The following is a 17,796-nucleotide window of genomic DNA, read 5'->3' as shown; positions in this document are numbered from 1 at the left end:
TAGCCCCTTCCGAGGACAAGTCTGTATACCTGAACGCATTTGGTTCCCGACCTTCACCTCCTGGGTTTCTCTGTCTTTTGATCCACTCATGTCTGTAGTGTCTCGAAAGGCTTGGTCAGCTCCAGATTCCATGGAACCTGTCCCGAGGAGACCCAATAAATTCATCACAGCTCCCCAAGACAATTCTTAACTAAAGGTGTCCCAGTTGATGCCATGGTGGTAGCAGCAGCCACAAAGAGAGAGTTAGCAGAAACCTCATCTGTCCATCCACCAAATAAAGACTCTCATATGATGGACAGATATGGGAAGTGAATGTTTTCATCAGCGACCTTCTCCCTTAGATCCCTGAACTATCTTTCCCATTTTACTAGGCTTCAGAGGGATCTCCTAAAAGAGCTTGGAGATACCCTACAAGATCCCACAGCTGAGGGAGCTTCAGCCAAGGTAGCTACCCAGCTTGCGACTCTTAATTCAGTAGTCAACTCCTCCATGAGGCTTATTTCATACGCAACCGATGAAGCGAGTAGAGCTGCAGGAACAGGAATAGCTCTTAGGAGACATTCTTGGCTGCAACTATGTCAGTTTGCTGAACCTTTCAGAGCGTCCTTCACCAGTACTCCCTTTGATAGCTCTTCTCTCTTTGGGCTTCAGGTGAATGACACGCTTACTAGGTGCCAGCAGGAAGGCAAGACCCTCTCTGATGTCGGAGTCCGTTTTTCCACTCCTACCAGACCATGCCCAAAAGGTCAGAAGGGTGGAAAGATGTGGTTTCGAAAATCCCAGGGACCCTTGCCTGATGCATGTGTTGAATTTTCTCCCAGGGGTAGAGGGGGAAATAATAACAATGGCAGACGCCACCGTCGTGGCAGAGGGGGTCCGCAAAATCAGGGTGAAAGAGATGCGTTCTTTTCCAAACCCTATCAAAATCCCTGAAGGGATGCCCGACTGCTCAACTCTGGAGGCAGTCATGGGGGAAAGCTTTCATTTTTACCCAACCGCCTGGCAAAATATTACAAAAGCCAAATGGGTGCTAGCCTTTATATCCGGAGGTTACAAGATTCCCTTTCATCAACCCCCTTTTGTTTCAAAAAAATCCATCCCGGATGTTCCACCCAATCTAAGGGATCAGGCAGTCACAGAAGTTTCAAGACTGCTAGAAAAAAAGAGCCTTCCAAGAAGTCTCCACAGATCAAGTAGGATCCGGAACTTACTCAAGATTCTTTGTAGTGCCAAAAAAGACAGGGGACTGGAGGCCAATTCTGGATCTCAGCAGGTTAAACGAATCTGTACAAAAAGAAAAGTTCCGGATGGTAACACTGCAGTCCATTCTCTCCTTTCTGGGGCAGGACAGTTGGATGTGGTCCATAGATCTTCAGGACGCATACTATCATATAAAAATGGACAGATGGTCCAGGAGATTTCTACACTTCCAGCTAGGGGTCAGTCATTACCAATTCAGAGCCATGCCCTTTGGTCTCACCACAGCCCCCAGGGTGTTCACCAAGTGCATGGTAGTAGTCACGGCTCACCTGAGATGTCACGGATTCCAGGTGTTTCCTTATCTGGACGACTGGCTCCTCACTGCTACCACCAGGCAACAAATTATAGAAGCAGGAGATTATACCATCACATCCTGTGTTCAACTAGGCATTACAATAAACTTAGAAAAATCTGCCTTGTTGCCCTGTCAATCTATTACATACATAGGAGCAAAGCTAAACACAAGAAACATTATTGTAAAATTGCCTCAGGAAAGAGTTTCCATTATTCGAAAACATGTGTCACTTCTCCTGAGGAGCAAAAGAATTCAAGTCAAATATGTTCTGCAAGTTCTAGGGTCCATGGCAGCAGCCGTTCTTCTAGTCCCCTTAGCATGCTTTCACATGAGAATCCTTCAGTAGCTTCTTTTCACATAATGATTCCTTCCAGGAATTACCCATGTCTCACATGATGCTAATTACGGAATCTTGCAAAAGATACCTTTCCTGGTGGATGGTCTCCCCACTAGTTTCTCAGGGCAGACCTTTCATGGAACCCCATCCGGTTGCCACAGTGACCACAGACGCTTCCCTGATAGGGTGGGGGGGGCATTATCTGGGGAAGACAGTCCAAGGCATTTGGCAACCTCATGAATATCACTTGCACATCAACGTCCTGGAGATGAGAGCAGTGCTCCTAGCGTTGCAAGCTCTTCAAGACTGTCTCCCTACCAGGACTGTTGCGATACAGACGGACAATATGTCAGTGGTTTGGTACATCAACAAACAGGGTGGAGCCAGGTCTTACCCCTTGTGCCGAGAGGCCCTCAGACTGTGGTAATGGGCGATTTTCTCCCAACGTTTTCTGATAGCAATGCATATCCCTGGGACATCCAACGTAATAGCGGACAGGCTCAGCAGGGCTGTCCTCATGCCTCACGAGTAGTCTCTGAAACAGGAAATTGTGGATCTTATTTTCTGCAAATGGGGTCAGCCTTGGTGCGATCTCTTTGCCTCTCCCCTCAACAACAAATGCAGCAGCTACTTCTCCCTTTTTCCTCCTCCAGGTCAGACACCCAGGGACGCTGTAGTCCACGATTGACCTCAGGGACTCCTTTATGCATTTCCCCCCTTCCCACTAATTCCAAAATTTATTCAGAAAGCAAAATCGTTGGGTTGCAAAATGATCCTCATTGCCCCCTATTGGCCTCGACAGATTTGGTTCCCGTTCCTTCACCCCCACCTTCTAGCCCAGCCTTAGATTCTGGACCCAGTACCGGACCTTTGTATTCATCAATCAAGCGGGCTACACCAATCCCTTCAATCTCTTAAGCTCACAGCTTGGTTACTCCACTTACAATCCTAGCCAGGCTCCCCAGTATTTTCTCAGCAGTGCGTGATATTATTGATGTTAAGTTGTCAATCTCGCCTTCATTCTTGCTTGATGGGTTCGGAGCCGATCCCTCGGCTCCGACTCGGCACTTGCTAAGCTCGAGAGTCACTTTTACCAGCTCGAGGCAGCCCCATATCCCATGATGCAAGGCGGTAAGTATCCAGATCTCGTTTGCCGCTTCGCTTATGAGGTCCTCCTTTTACCAGCTCCTGGTAAGTGATTCACTACTTTGATATTTTAGCCCCTTTTTGCTAAAAACCCTTTAATTTTTAGTTTTAAGTTAATTATATAGATTTTCTGACAGAAAATTCCCTGTCTCTACTAATTTTTTTTAGTCAAACTTTACCCATCCCATCCCCCCCCTGTTAGGGTGTGTGTGTGTGTTTTTCTAGTAATACCTTTTGGTATTTTATTTAATTTAATTCTTTGACTGGTGTGTGTGTGTGTTGTGAAACACCATGTCAAAGGAGAGGGTCTCAGGCTTTAAGAAGTGTGACTCGTGCTGTCAGAAGATGTCTCTGACAGACGGTCACACTTCTTGCCTGTATTGCCTGGGGCCTCTTCACCTGCAGGACTCCTGTGCTATTTGTCATTCCTTCAGCCAGAGAGTCCTGCAGGAAAGACGAAACAAGCTGATACTTAGGGGCCTTCTTAAGCCGGAGGGCTCTCCGGCTAAGTCGGCTCCATCTAAATCAGCCAAATCTTCCAAGGCCCAGGCTTCTGTGTCTAAGCCTGCGGCCTCGGCTCCGACTCGTTCTGAGTCGAGATCGGCTCCGGCTGGAGCCGATTCTGGCTTAACTAAGCCTTCGGCACCGATGGCTATCGGTGCCGATTCTGCATCGACCACTTCGGTGTCAGCTCCGATCGGTTCCGACCACCATGTGGCACAGGCATCGGTGTCGGCTCCGATCGGCTCCGACACCGTTACTTTTGTGGCTGTATCGGCTCCGTCTGGAGCCGATGCATCGAGGCTTCCTGTCGGCTCCGATAAGTCTTCGGCTCCGACAGGATCTATAGTATCGGTTCCAATGGCTCATTCCAGGAAGAGGTCGAGGTCTCCTTCCTTGGAGCTGATACTTTCGGCTCCGGCTTCACCTCTCCTTTCGGAACGGAGCCATCGGAGCCGATCTTCAAGGTCATCCAGACTTTCAGACCATGACCTAGAGAGAGTGGTCAGCAGATTACTTAAGTCACAGGCACTGGCCCAAATGTTACATAGTCCGTCTCAACAGACGACTGTTGGTCCACACCCCGTTACGGTTCCTCCTTCAACTCTACTCCAGAGCTTGGAGTTGGAGTCTTCGAGAATGGTTACTGCTACGGCTGGAGGACAGATACCCCCTTCTGTTCCTTCAGCCTCTACTCTTATCTCCTCTTCGAGACCTTCCTTAGAGGGATTCGGTGGTCGGGCTTCCATGGTCTCCTCCGAGGGGGTGAGTGGCATCGGACCCTTGTCCGAACCCGCTCTTCCCCTTGGAGCCTCGGCCTTGGTGAGCTCGGCTCCGACATCTGCCTCGGAGACTTCCCTTTCGGTGGTCCCTGGAGTTCCTAGTTCTTCGGAACGGGTTCTCTCAGACCTGCCTGGGAGGGGAGCATTTGAGGTGATGAAGAGTGTGCTGGCCACTGGTATCAGTCAGCAGTCTGTTCCCGTAGTTCCTTCCTCTATAGTGCCTGTTGACATCTCTGCCACTTCTCTTGCTACAGGACCCAGAGATCCTCCGCCTCAGGTTTCCCCATTGGGAATTTCCCCCTCTTCCGAGGATTCTCCTGATGTTTCGGGAGATCCTCCTAGGAAGAGGACTTGTAAGAGGAAACATGTAGACTCCCCCGAGTCTGTCACTTCAGATACTGACTTTGATGAGTCAGAGGGATCCCCTAGATCCCCCTCTGAGGATGTCTCCTTCTCAGACATCCTAGAACTCCTTAAACAGAGGGGAAACTGGCCCACCAACAATCCCTCTGAGGATGAGTCAGTATACCTAGAGGCGTTTGGATCTCGGCCCTCCACCTCCTGGGTGTCTCCGCCTTTCGACCCCCTTATGCAAGTTATTGCCCGAAAGGCGTGGGCAGCTCCTGACTCTGTAGAGCCAGTCCCTAGGAGGCCTTCAAAATTTATCACTGCCCCAGGTGACAAGCAATTCCTAACTAAGGGTGTCCCCGCTGATGCCATGGTGGTGGCTGCTGCCCACCAAGAAGGAACTTGCAGATCCTTCTGTACCCGTCCATCCTCCTAATAAGGACTCTAGGACCATGGATAGGTACGGTAAGCGGATGTTTTCCTCAGCGACCTTTGCTATGCGTTCGCTGAATTACCTATGTCACTTCACCAGACTCCAGAGGGATATCCTCAAGGAGCTGGGTGAAGTAGTACAGGATCCTACAGCTGCAGGAGCTCAAGAAAAGATTGCTTCGCAGCTAGGAACCCTTAATTCCATTGCAAACTCCTCCATGTGGCTAATGTCATATGCTGCTGATGGAGCGAGTAGAGCCGCAGGTACAGGTGTGGCTCTTAGACGCCAAGCCTGGATGCGGCTATGTGACTTTGCAGATCCCTTCAAGGCGTCCTTCACAAATTCTCCCTTTGATGGGTCAGCTTTGTTTGGCCCTCAGGTGAAGGAAACTTTGACCAGGTGCGAACAGGACGGCAAGACTCTTTCTGCTGTAGGAGTCCGTTTTTCCACCCCTTCTAGACCTTATCCCAAAGGACAGAAAGGTGGAAAAATGTGGTTCCGTAAATCCCAAGGAGTCACGCCGGATTCACGTGGTCAGTTTACCCCTAGAGGCAGAGGGGGTAACAACAACAGACGCCGCTCTAGAGGCAGAGGGGTCCAAAACAGGGAAACAGAGAGCCTCTCTCTGACAAGCCCTTTCAGCATCCCTGAGATGTTGCCCGGCTGTCCCTCCTTGGAGGCAGTCGGGAAGATTATCACTGTACCCAGAAGCCTGGCATTCCCTCACTCAAGACAGATGGGTACAGTTGATCATATTCAAGGGTTACATAATTCCTTTCGAGGAAAATCCTTTCCCTCAAATTCCCTTCCAGATGTACCACCCGGTCTAAGGGAAATTGCAGAGTTAGAAGTCTCAAAACTACTGCAAAAGAGCCATTCAGCCAGTTACAACAGACCATTCAGAGCCGGAATCTACTCAAGGTTCTTTTGGTCCCCAAAAGACGGAGACTGGAGACCAATATTGGATCTCAGCAGACTCAACAAGTCTGTGAGGAAGACAAGATTCGAATGGTCACTCTTCAGTCAATTCTGCCCTTCTTACAGAAGGACAACTGGATGTGCTCAATAGATCTTCAGGATGCGTACTATCACATCAAAATTCACAGACGCTCCAGGAGATTTCTCCGCTTTCGGCTGGGGTCCAGTCATTTCCAGTTCAGAGCCCTGCCCTTTGGTCTCACTACAGCCCCAGAGTGTTCACCAAATGCATGGCAGTGGTCACGGCTCACCTGAGACGTCAAGGATTCCAGGTGTTTCCGTATCTCGACGACTGGCTCCTGTCAGCCACCACCAGGCATCAGCTTATACAAGCCAGGGATTACACAATAAATCTTTGTTCTCATTTGGGCATCTCGATCAACTTGAAAAGTCATCCTTATCGCCCTGCCAGTCTATTACCTTCATAGGCAAACTTAAACACTGTTCGGATGTCAGCTACCCTTACAGATCAAAGAGTTTCAGACATTCAGAGTTATGTCAGGATCATTCTGGCCAACAAGAAAGTACAGGCCAGAATGGTTCTAAAGGTATTAGGCCTCATGGCTGCGGCCATTACTCTTCTTCCCTGGCTCGATTCTACATGCCTTCTTCAGTGGATGCTGTTCACACAGTGGTCATACCAACAACTTCCAATGCGTCACCAGATTCTGGTGACACAGACTTGCAAAGATCATCTTGCTTGGTGGATCACATCTCCTCAGGTTCACCAAGGCAGGTACTTTGTACCCCCATCCCCGATAGCCACTGTCACCACGGATGCCTCCCTGATCGGGTGGGGGGGTCATTATCATGGCAGGATGGTTCATGGGACGTGGCAGCCGTTCGAGTACCATCTGCACATAAATGTCCTGGAGATTAGAGCAGTGCTTTTAACGTTGCAAGCCCTCAACGACTTTCTTCCCGTAGGGACAATTGCAGTCCACACAGACAACATGTCTGTAGTTTGGTATATCAACAAACAGGGCGGAACCAAGTCCTACCCCTTGTGTCGAGAAGCACTCAGACTATGGCAATGGGCGATCTCCTCTCATCGGTTTCTGGTAGCAACGCATATCCCTGGGAAAACCAACATTGTAGCGGACAGATTGAGCAGAGCTATTCTCATGCCTCACGAGTGGTCTCTCAAGCAATCTATAGCGGAAGAGATTTTTCTGGAATGGGGTCGTCCATGTTGCGATTTTTTTGCTACTCCCCAAAACAGCAAATGTCCAGACTTCTTCTGCCTCTTCCCTCTATCAGGCCATCCCCCCAGAGACGCTCTGACCCAGGATTGGCCCCAGGGACTTCTTTATGCCTTCCCTCCATTTCCTCTGATCCCTCAGGTTATCCAGAAAGCTACCGTTTTGAGAGCCAAATTGATTCTCATTGCCCCTTATTGGCCTCGACAAGTTTGGTTCCCGTTCCTCCATCATCACCTTTTGGTGCAGCCGTGGCATCTGGACCCAGTACCAGATCTTCTGATTCACCAATCGGGTCAGCTGCACCGGTCTATCCCTTCTCTCAACCTCACAGCATGGTTGCTCCACTTCCTTCCTTAGCCAGGCTTCCTTTGATCTCTAACCCAGTTAGAGACATCATAGTAGCTTCGCTAAAATCCTCTACCAGGAGGATTTATACAAGCAAATGGAAACGTTTCTCTTTTTGGGCTAAGGCCAAGAATATTGATCCTTTTACTGCCCCTGTTCAGGCAGTCCTGGACTTCTTAGCAGAGATTTTTCACGCAGGCTCCTCTTCTTCCACAGTCAGAGTTCAATTGGCTGCTATTTCCAATTTTCATGTCGGGATAGCAGATCATAATATTATGTCCCATAGGCTCTGCAGGGCCTTCTTGAAAGGAATTTTCCTACTAAAGCCTCCAATCAGGAACCCTCCTCCTGAGTGGGATCTAAATTTAGTGCTGACATCCTTGATTCTTCCCCCCTTCGAGCCAGCTGTTTCTTGTTCCCTGAAATTTCTGTCTTGGAAAACGTTATTCCTAGTGGCTATTACATCGGCCAGGAGGGTGTCTGAACTTCATGCTCTTTCGGTTCGACCCCCCTATTTGGTTTTTCACAAAGACAGAGTATCTTTGAGAACTAACCCAACCTTTTTGCCTAAGGTCGCTTCAAAGAACAATTTGAATCAATCCATTGATCTCCCTGTATTTTTCCCAAACTATTCAGATAGAGCTGAACAAAAGCTACATTATCTTGATGTCCACCGTCAACTTAGATATTATTTGGACAGAACAAAAAAATTTAGAAAATCTGATCAACTTTTTGTTTCCTATGGATAATAAAAAGGCCTTCCTGTTTCTAAAGTGACCTTGTCCAGATGGCTTTCTTGGTCATCTCTGAAATTTATCTGCTCAGGGAAAACAGCTGTGCTCAAAACCTAAAGCACATTCAACTAGGAGCTTAGCTACTTCTACAGCTTTTCAAGCTAGACTTCCTTTAGACACTATTTGTGCAGCGCCACTTGGGCCACTCCTCACACTTTTGTTTCCCATTACAAATTGGACTTGGCCTCCAGGGACAGAGCCAGTTTTGGCTCTACAGTCCTCAAGAGTTTGTTCCATTGAGCCACCCAGGATAGAGGTGCTAGGGCCGGTCCCATCAAGCAAGAATGAAGGCGAGATTGACAACTTAACATTAAGAAGTTATGTACCTACCATAACGTTCCATGTTAGTTGTCTTCTCTGCCTTCTTTCTTGCGACCCTCCCTCCTTCCCCCTGGCCTGGACAGACCTTGTTATAAGAAACTGTTATGCTGAAGACCATTCAGACCTGGTCCTTCTTCCATCTGTAAGTTTTCTTTCTTCCTTTGGGAAGTATTTTATGCTTGGTGCTATTGCCCTTTGTCATCAAACGAGATCTGGGTACTTACCGCCTTGCATCATGGGATATGGGGCTGCCTCGAGCTGGTAAAAGTGACTCTCGAGCTTAGCAAGTGCCGAGTCGGAGCCGAGGGATCGGCTCCGAACCCATCAAGCAAGAAAGAAGGCGAGAGAAGACAACTAACATGGAACGTTATGGTAGGTACATAACTTCTTATTTCCTTCCATAAGACAAATACAAGGAAAGTCTATGCTAGCAAGTGGAAAAGATTCTCTTACTGGGCAGAATCCAGGAATTTACATCCTTTTACAGCTCCTATAAATGAGATTTTGGATTTCCTAGCAGAACTGTTTCATTCTGGTGCAGCGGCTGCTACCATCCAAGTACAACTGGCTGCCATTTCAAATTTTCTTGTCGGAGTTTCTAACTCCAGCATAATGTCTCACAAACTCTGTAAGGCCTTCATGAGAGGTACATCTCTACTTAGACCACCAGTGAAAGAGCCACTTCCGCCTTGGGATCTCAGTTTGGTTCTTGCCTCCTTGATACTACCACCCTTTGAACCAGCAGCATCATGTCCCTTGAAGTTTCTGTCTTGGAAAACTCTTTTCTTAGTTGCTATTACTTCTGCCAGGCATGTTTCAGAACTTCATGCTCTGTGTTCCCCCTCCATATCTAGTTTTTCACAAAGACAGGGTTTCCCTGAGAACTTACCCATCTTTTCTATCTAAAGTTTGTTCAGACCACAATTTGAATCAATCCATTGAACTCCCTGTTTTTTTCCCTAATCATTCCAATAAGGCAGAATACAGATTACACCAACTGGATGTGCATAGACAACTGCGTTTCTATCTCCATAGAACTAAACAGTTGATAAAATCAGATCAGTTGTTCCTTTCATTTGCTAACAACAAACAAGGCCTTCCAGTTTCTAAAGTAACATTGTCAAAATGGTTATTGGACACCATAGTCCATACCTATCACTTGTGACAGTAAGATCTTCCAACAAAACCCAAAGGTCATTCAAACAGGTCAGTAGCTACTTCGGTAGCTTTTCAATCTGGATTGCCCATAGATTCAATTTGTGCAGCAGCTACTTGGGCAGATCCTCATACATTCATTTCTCATTACAAAGTAGATGTGGTCTCCCGGGGCAGAGCTTCCTTTGGTTCCACGGTTCTGAAGAGTCTGTTCCAATGAGCCACCCAGGATTGAGGTGCTAGGGACACTGTCCCATCCAGCAAGAACGAAGGTGAGATTGGACAACTTAACATAAAGAAGTTATGTACCTACCATAACGTTCCATGTTAGTTGTCCTTCATCTCGCCTTCCTTCTTGTGTCCCTCCCTCTGTCCCCCTTCCTCGAGGATTGAGAGGAGTTTTCTCAATGGTTTCACTGGCTAATTTGTTTATTAGTTGCTTATCAACCAAACCATGACAATTAACTGTATATGCAGGTTTATTAATGGATTTAGTGTGAGCTATCTCTAACGTGATCTGGGTACCTGGAGGTGGGCATTCTGGGATAAGGGGTAGCCTCGAGCCAGTAAAGAGTTCTCAAGCTATGGTAAGTGGCAGAGTCGGAGCCGAGGATTGGTTCTGAACCCATCCAGCAAGAAGGAAGGCGAGATAAAGGACAACTAACATGGAATGTTATGGTAGGTACATAACTTCTTTTTTTTCTCATATTGCCTCTCGCACTTTGCTTTTTTTTACGCTAGTGTGTTCTTTTTCTTCTAGTTCTTTGTGGCCTGTTTGAAGACCTTTGTTAATCTCCCTATCCCCTTAATAGAGTGATTGTTAGGTTTCAATATTAGTACTTAGAATTGTTGTTATTATGCAGTGTGTGTTATATAGGTAACCGTGCGTGAATATTGACATAATTAATCATTTAGTCCTTCTTAGTAGTGTGGATTACAATTTTATATAATTTTTCTTAGAGCCTGTTTATTTTTTGTTACAAGCTCATTTAAATTACAGAGCTCTTTATTGTGTGTTTGTGTGCAGACCATTTCTTGTTACCTTTTTCTTTCAAGTGGTCTCAACAAGATAAAGACAAGGAGGCTAAACAGTGTAAGCCTTCGGGGTTTAAGAAATGCCCTAAATGTGGACAGAAAATGTCCATTACTGATGGACACATGGATTGTGTGTATTGTCTAGGTCCATTACATCTACATGAAACTTGTTCCATCTGCCACTCCTTTAGCTCCCGAGTGCTACAAGAAAGGAAGAATAAGTTGATTGTCAGGAGCATGATTAAATCTTCCTTTCAGGAATCATTGGAACAAGGTCATACAGCTCATGTCAAGCCGTCTAAACCTTCTAAAAGATCTTCCACTTCTGGATCTTGGGAGCCGAAAAAATCTCCATCATCCAGTAAGTCAAATTCTGACAGACCTTCGACCACAGCACCACTGACTAAGGAGCTGACGGTTGTCATAATGAGGAGCTGTTCCCCGGTACTGGAGCCGGTATCTCCCATTCTAAAATTTCCAGTATTGCAATCTGTAGCTTCTTCGGCTCGGTCCTCTCGGTCCTCAAGAAGCCTGTCAGGCATGGATGTGGATCGTGTGGTGCAGAGGCTTCTGTAGACACTGACGTTGGCCAAACTTTTGTCGGGGCCATCCCCTCAGGCTTCGGAACTGTCCAACCTTCCTCCCCCCATATCTGTTTCTTCCTCCGATCTGACTCGAGGTTTTGGAGCCAGAGTGCTCTGAACTAATGGTAGTGGAACTGTCGGTACCGGGACATGGACTTTCAGTTCCAACCTCTCAGACTACTTTGGTGCCGACCGAGGAGTCTAGGGGCCAACACTCACCGGTCGAGTCCGGGGAGGATAGTCTAACCATTTTGCCTCTTAGGGCTTCGGCGCATGTGAGTTCGGCGCCTACCTCTGGCTCGGAGCCTATCATCTTGGTGCCGAGGGGATTAATTGTTTCTTCGGATCCAGGGGTTCCTTCGCATCGGAGCCAGGGGGCATTTGATGCCATGAGGAGAGCACTGTCCCCACGGACAACCACATCATCCGGACCAGCAGCTTCTCCCCTTAAAGCGCTGGTGTCTACCTCGTAATCACAGATTCCACAAAAGTGTAGAGACCCAGAGCCTCAGGAACTCTCATTGGATGATCCCTGCTCTTCCGAGACCTCACCAGTAGCTCCCACTGAGGAGGTCCTTCGTAAGAGTCTATGCAAGAAGAAGCATCCGGAATCCCCTCAGGAATCCGTCACTTCAAATACTGACTTGGATGATTCAGAAGGTTCCCCACGGTCACCCTCAGAAGATATCTCTGTCGCAGATATCTTAGAGATTCTCAAACAGAGGGGTGATTGGCAACCCATAAAATCTACTGATGATGAGTCAGCCTACCTGAAGGCTTTTGGGCCTCAGCCCTCCACCTCTTGGGTGTCTCCACCTTTCAACGAACTCATGGACTTAGTTTATCGAAAGGCATGGGAGTCTCCAGGTACAGTGGAACCTGTTCCTAGGAGGCCCAATAAGTTTATTACCTCACCACAGGAAAAGGCTTTTCTCACCAAGGGAGTCCCTGTTGATGCCATGGTGGTGGCAGCAGCCACCAAGGAGTTATACCGAACTTCGTCATCAGTCCATCCACTGAATAAAGATTCGAGAGTCATGGATATGGAAAGCGCATGTTTACTTCAGCGACTTATGCTGTTAGGCTGCTGAATTATCTCACACATTTCACTAGATGGGTCAGAAAGGAGGAAAAATGTGGTTCCGTAAAACTCAAGGAGCCTTTCAGGACACATGTGGTTAACCCCCCTCCAGAGGCAGAGGAGAGGGCAATAATAGAAGACGCTGTCCACACGGCAGAGGGAGTCTGTAGAATCAGGTTGACAGAGAACAGTTCTTTGGGAAGCCCTATCAACGCTCCAGAGAGGAGGCCTGCCTGTCCATCTGTGGAGGCAGTCGGGGACCCTTATCTTTGTACCCAGATGCCTGGCTACAAATAACAAGCGACATCTGGGTACAAAACATCATATCCAGAGGATGTTCATCGTGTTACACTGCTGCAGTCATCACACTTGGGTTATCCTGCCGTCAGGCGGTCCCGCAGTCGGCGAGAGTTCTAAAGTCTTGCTCCGGTGTTGGTTGCTGTCACTTCTTCCCTGACGTCAGTGCGCCAGGGGTATATAAGATGCATCCGTCGCCATTTTCTTCAGTCTTTCTTGCCGCGCGGTGCCCGAAGCAGAAGCAGTTCACAAGTGCCAGTCGGCCGACTCCTGAGATTTTCGAAGTTGAATTTCAGATCCGAAGTCTTCAATAAAGCTAAGTACCCCGTTGGGGAAACTTTTTTCTTGCCTCAGACCGATGTCAGAAAAAGTTAATAATTGTATTTCTTGTGGGAAGCAAATACTTCATAAGGACTTCCACTCTTACTGTATTCCATGCCTAGGCCCTGATCACGACGTCACTAGTTGTCAGTTTTGTGCTAGATTTAACAAATGCACTATAAAAAGATGTTTTGTTTTTGCTTTGCTTTGCACTACTTTGGCCGAAGGTTCAATTATACTATGCCATCGGATCAACCGACTACCGCAAATCCGAAAAAACTCAAAGACAAGGATAAAGACAGGCATCCGAGGTCCAAAACCGATGACGAAACCTCTTCTAGGCCAGTCGCCGGTTCGCTGGTTCTCAGTGAGGTGCTTTCGCAGCCCCTGACATCCGCTACCTCAGAGCCACAGGCCGCCTCCGACTCCCACGTGGAGACAACTAGGCCTCTGGAAACTCAAGGTATTGGGCCTACGGAAACTAATCCCTCAGATGGGTCCGGAGCCGCTGAGCAGGCACCAACTTCTGAGGGTGTTTTCAGACCTTCACAACTTACCATTAAAATCAACAGCCAAGACAAAGGTACCATTAAAGACAAAGAAACAAGTACAGCATTCTCCTGGACAGTCCTCCATGCCTAAGAAACAGATGCTTAAAATGGCCGAAGACCTCATTACTCTAATCAGGGGTTCCCATCCCCCTCCTGAGAAAAGGCCTAGGCATGATACAGACTATGACTCCTCTGATCAGGTTTCCATTTCCTCTGATTCCTCTTCAGACTAGGGATACTCTTTACCCCCCTATGAGGACTCTGATGCTGAGGAATCTATCCCTTCAGCCTCTCCTCCTGAGGATTACTCTTTTGGGGAAACTTTACATACCATGAGGGAACATTTCCATTGGGAAAGTCAGGAATACTCAGAATCCAAGAAAAGGCTCAGGGATTTACTCTTATTGCCTCAGCACAGGCCCCTGGCTATTCTGCCTGTACTAGACATTGTGGATGATGTGTTCTCTGAATCCAGCTTATCTCCTGACTCTTTGCCCCCTGCTCCAGCCAAGCCAGATAGGTATTATAGAGTCCCTGACTCTCTCAAGTGTCTATACAAAAACCCTTCTGCTGATCCAGAAACTATTTCCCAGGGTCCAAAAGGGGTTAAGGCTTCCATTGCAAAAAATCCAGTACCCTCTGACAGAGATTCCACAGCTTTGGATAGATGGGGGAAGAAAGTATACACGTCTGCAACTTTAGCAGTAAGAGCTTTAAATTGCCAGTTTCACATGCTTAAGTATCAACAATATTTAATGGCTCAGTTAAAACAGAAAATGCTTGCTAGCTCAGAAGCTCCTGATTGTTAAAAATGCAGGATTTATTGCATGCAGTTGAACAGGTGGGAAAAACATACTCTGCAATGTGGTTTTGATTCTTTAGAGGCCTCTTGTAGAGCCGCAGTTACAGGTTCTGTTATTCGAAGACATGCTTGGTTAAAAGAACAGAGTGTACCTGAACATGTTAAGGCAAAGCTATTGGATGCTCCTTTACAACATCATACCTTGTTTGGTGTTAAGGCAGAAGAGGTGTTAAAGAAAATGGAGGATAAAGCTAAATCTATGCAAACAGTCAAGGATTTCTTACAGGTACAGCCACCTCGATTTAGCAGAAATTGGCCAACAAAAAATTGGTCCTTTCCAGTGTCAGACAGGCCAGAGAGAGGCAGATCTCAACCCCAAGGCTCAAACAGACGACAGTGGGGCACCTCAACCCCAAAAGGAGGTGAGGACAAGTCTCAACCTTACAGGAAACAGTCACAATGACTTTCCCTTGCGTACGCCAAGCACGTCCCTTCTGGAATCCCCCTTAGGGGGAAAACTAGCACTTTTTTCTTAAAACTGGCAAGCAATCACCCAAGACAAATGGATCCTGAATATTGTGTCTCAAGGTTACAGATTCCACTTCCATACTTTACCAAAGCTAAAAGGAATACCAGACCTGCCACAAAATCAATGGGCAGAGGCACAAACACAATTTTCAGCCCTCATGGACGTGAGAGCTATACAAAAAGTACCACAACAGGAACAAGGACAAGGATTTTACTCAAGACTCTTCCTGGTCCCCAGAAAGGACAAAGCCTGGAGGCCTATACTGGACCTTTCAATTCTGAATACTTACCTGGATATTCCAAAATTCAAAATGTTGACATTATAGCAGCTTCTACCCATACTGGGCAAGAAGGCTTGGCTTGTTACTTTGAACCTCAAAGAGGCATACCTGCATGTCCCTATCAGACAAAATTGCAGAAGATACCTCCGATTCAAAGCTGGTACAATGCACTACCAATTCTCTGCACTGCCCTTTGGCTTATCTACTGCGCCCAGGGTCTTCACAAAGTGCCTGGCACCAGTAATTGCATTTTGCAGACAAAAAGGAATTCAAATATATCCATATCTGGACGACTGCCTCATTCAAGCAGAGACAAAGGACATTTTTCTGCAGCATCTGGCGTTTGTGAAAAGGTTGCTAATTTCTCTAGGGTACACAGTAAACGAAAAGAAGTCAAAGCTAGTGCCCTCACAACAGATTACATTCCTGGGTGCCAGCTTAAATACAACGGCCCAGATGGCTTACCTCACGCCAGACAAACAAGTGCAACTAACTCAATATTTTCAACTACTGGCAAAAACGTCCCATCTCCCTGCAAGAAAAATTCTGCAGACCCTGAGATTCATGGCATCCTGCATACTACTCATACCATATGCCAGACTGCATATGAGGAAATTACAATGGTACCTAAAAAGTGTTTGGACTCAACATTGTCACAGTCTAGAAGCAGTAATTCCAATAATTCCCTGCCTACAACAGGAGTTTCGATGGTGGGCACAGGCATGTCACCTAAACAAGGGTCAGCCTTTTACCCAACCCACAGCCAGGCAAACTCTAACAACAGATGCTTCGGATTATGCCTGGGGAGCACACATGGCAGGAACATGCATTCAGGGCAAGTGGACCACAGACCAGATGCATCTTCACATCAATCAAAAAGAGATGTTGGCTGTTCAAAATGCCCTAACAACATTCAAGGACCTTCTACACCCAGGACAACTATTACTAAAGACAGACAACACCACAGTAATGTGGTACATAAACAAACAAGGGGGCGTTCACTCTTATCCTCTATGCAGGCAAGCCATGACCTTGTGGAACACAGCTCTAATGTACCAAGTTCACCTGCAAGCACAATTCCTGCCAGGAAAGAAAAATACTCTGGCAGACGACCTAAGCAGAAATATCATGGACCCTCACGAATGGAAATTGAACCCACAAATCTTCAGCATGATAACACAAAATGGGGATGCCCTGACATAGATCTTTTTGCCTCCCCTCTGAATTGCCAACTACAAAAATTGTGCACAAGGACTTATCACAAACAAGCATGGAAAGTGGATGCTCTTCTGTTCAGCTGGAAAAACCTAAAAGTCTATGCCTTCCCACCACTGCCTCTCCTTTCAAAGGTACTCCTAAAAGCCAGACAAGAAAAAACACAGATGATCCTGATTGCTCCAGACTGGCCACGCCAGCACTGGTACCCTATCATAAGGAACTTGGCTATGGGCCCACCATGGATTTTGCCCCAAATTCCACACCTTCTGACTCAACAAAACAGTCAGATCCTGCATGGTCAGCTCAAAACCCTAAACCTGACTGCATGGCAGATACTTTAGTCAAACAGGCAACACCTCTCTCTAAAGCTGTTATGGATGTCATTTTGGAGGCCAGGAGGCCTAGCACCAGGAAAAGATTCTGCTCACAGCCTTGACCCTCTTGTTCCAAACATTCCTCAGATTTTACAATTCTTAACTGAGATGCTGGACAGAGGCCTATCCTTTTCATCAATTAAGATTCACGCCTCTGCCATTTCTGCACATTACAACACGGATCCTCCTTTATTCTCTCATCCCTTGCTAAAGCAGTACCTCAGAGGGGCTAAAAACATAAGACCGCCCTGGAGAGCACCAACACCAACTTGAGACCTCAATTTTGTTTTGGAAAAACTGACCCTACCACCTTTTGAGCCAGCCAATACAGCCAATCTAAAATTTTTATCATGGAAAACAGCTCTGCTCCTGGCAGTAACTTCAGCACGAAGAGTCTCAGAGCTACAGTTATTAATGGCAGTGGAACCTTTTATAATTTTTCATCAGGATAGGGTGTCTTTAAGGACAAACCCTACCTTCATGCCAAAGGTGGTATCTAGTGTGGCTCTTAACCAAACCATCCATTTGCCTACTTTTTATCCAAACCCCCAAAATAAAGGGGAGAAACTTCTGCATTCTTTGGACATACACAGGCAGCTACGCTTCTACTTGGACAAAACAAAAGCTTTCAGGAGAACTGATCAACTGTTTGTAGCATATGCTGCAGGATCACAAGGCAAGGCTATCTCAAAGCAGACTATATCCAAATGGATAGGACACTGTATTCGGTACTGCTACACACAGCATGGAAAATCAGTCCCTAATAACATTAGGCCTCATTCCACCAGGGCAACAGCCACTTCAGCAGCCTTTCTCAGAGGAGTACC

General features: G+C 46.9%; 1 protein-coding gene across 1 annotated transcript in view; it reads left to right on the top strand.

Annotated features, from left to right (window-relative positions):
- NEK9 (NIMA related kinase 9) overlaps positions 1–17,796 on the top strand; it is a 1,697,515-nt gene that overhangs the window by 1,237,665 nt on the left and 442,054 nt on the right. The window lies entirely within an intron of this gene.

This window comes from Protopterus annectens, chromosome 6.part0 (genome assembly GCF_019279795.1).
Source record: "Protopterus annectens isolate FY-2018-M chromosome 6.part0, PAN1.0, whole genome shotgun sequence".
Taxonomy (NCBI): domain Eukaryota; kingdom Metazoa; phylum Chordata; order Ceratodontiformes; family Protopteridae; genus Protopterus; species Protopterus annectens.
This window is presented reverse-complemented; position numbering and strand designations above follow the sequence as displayed.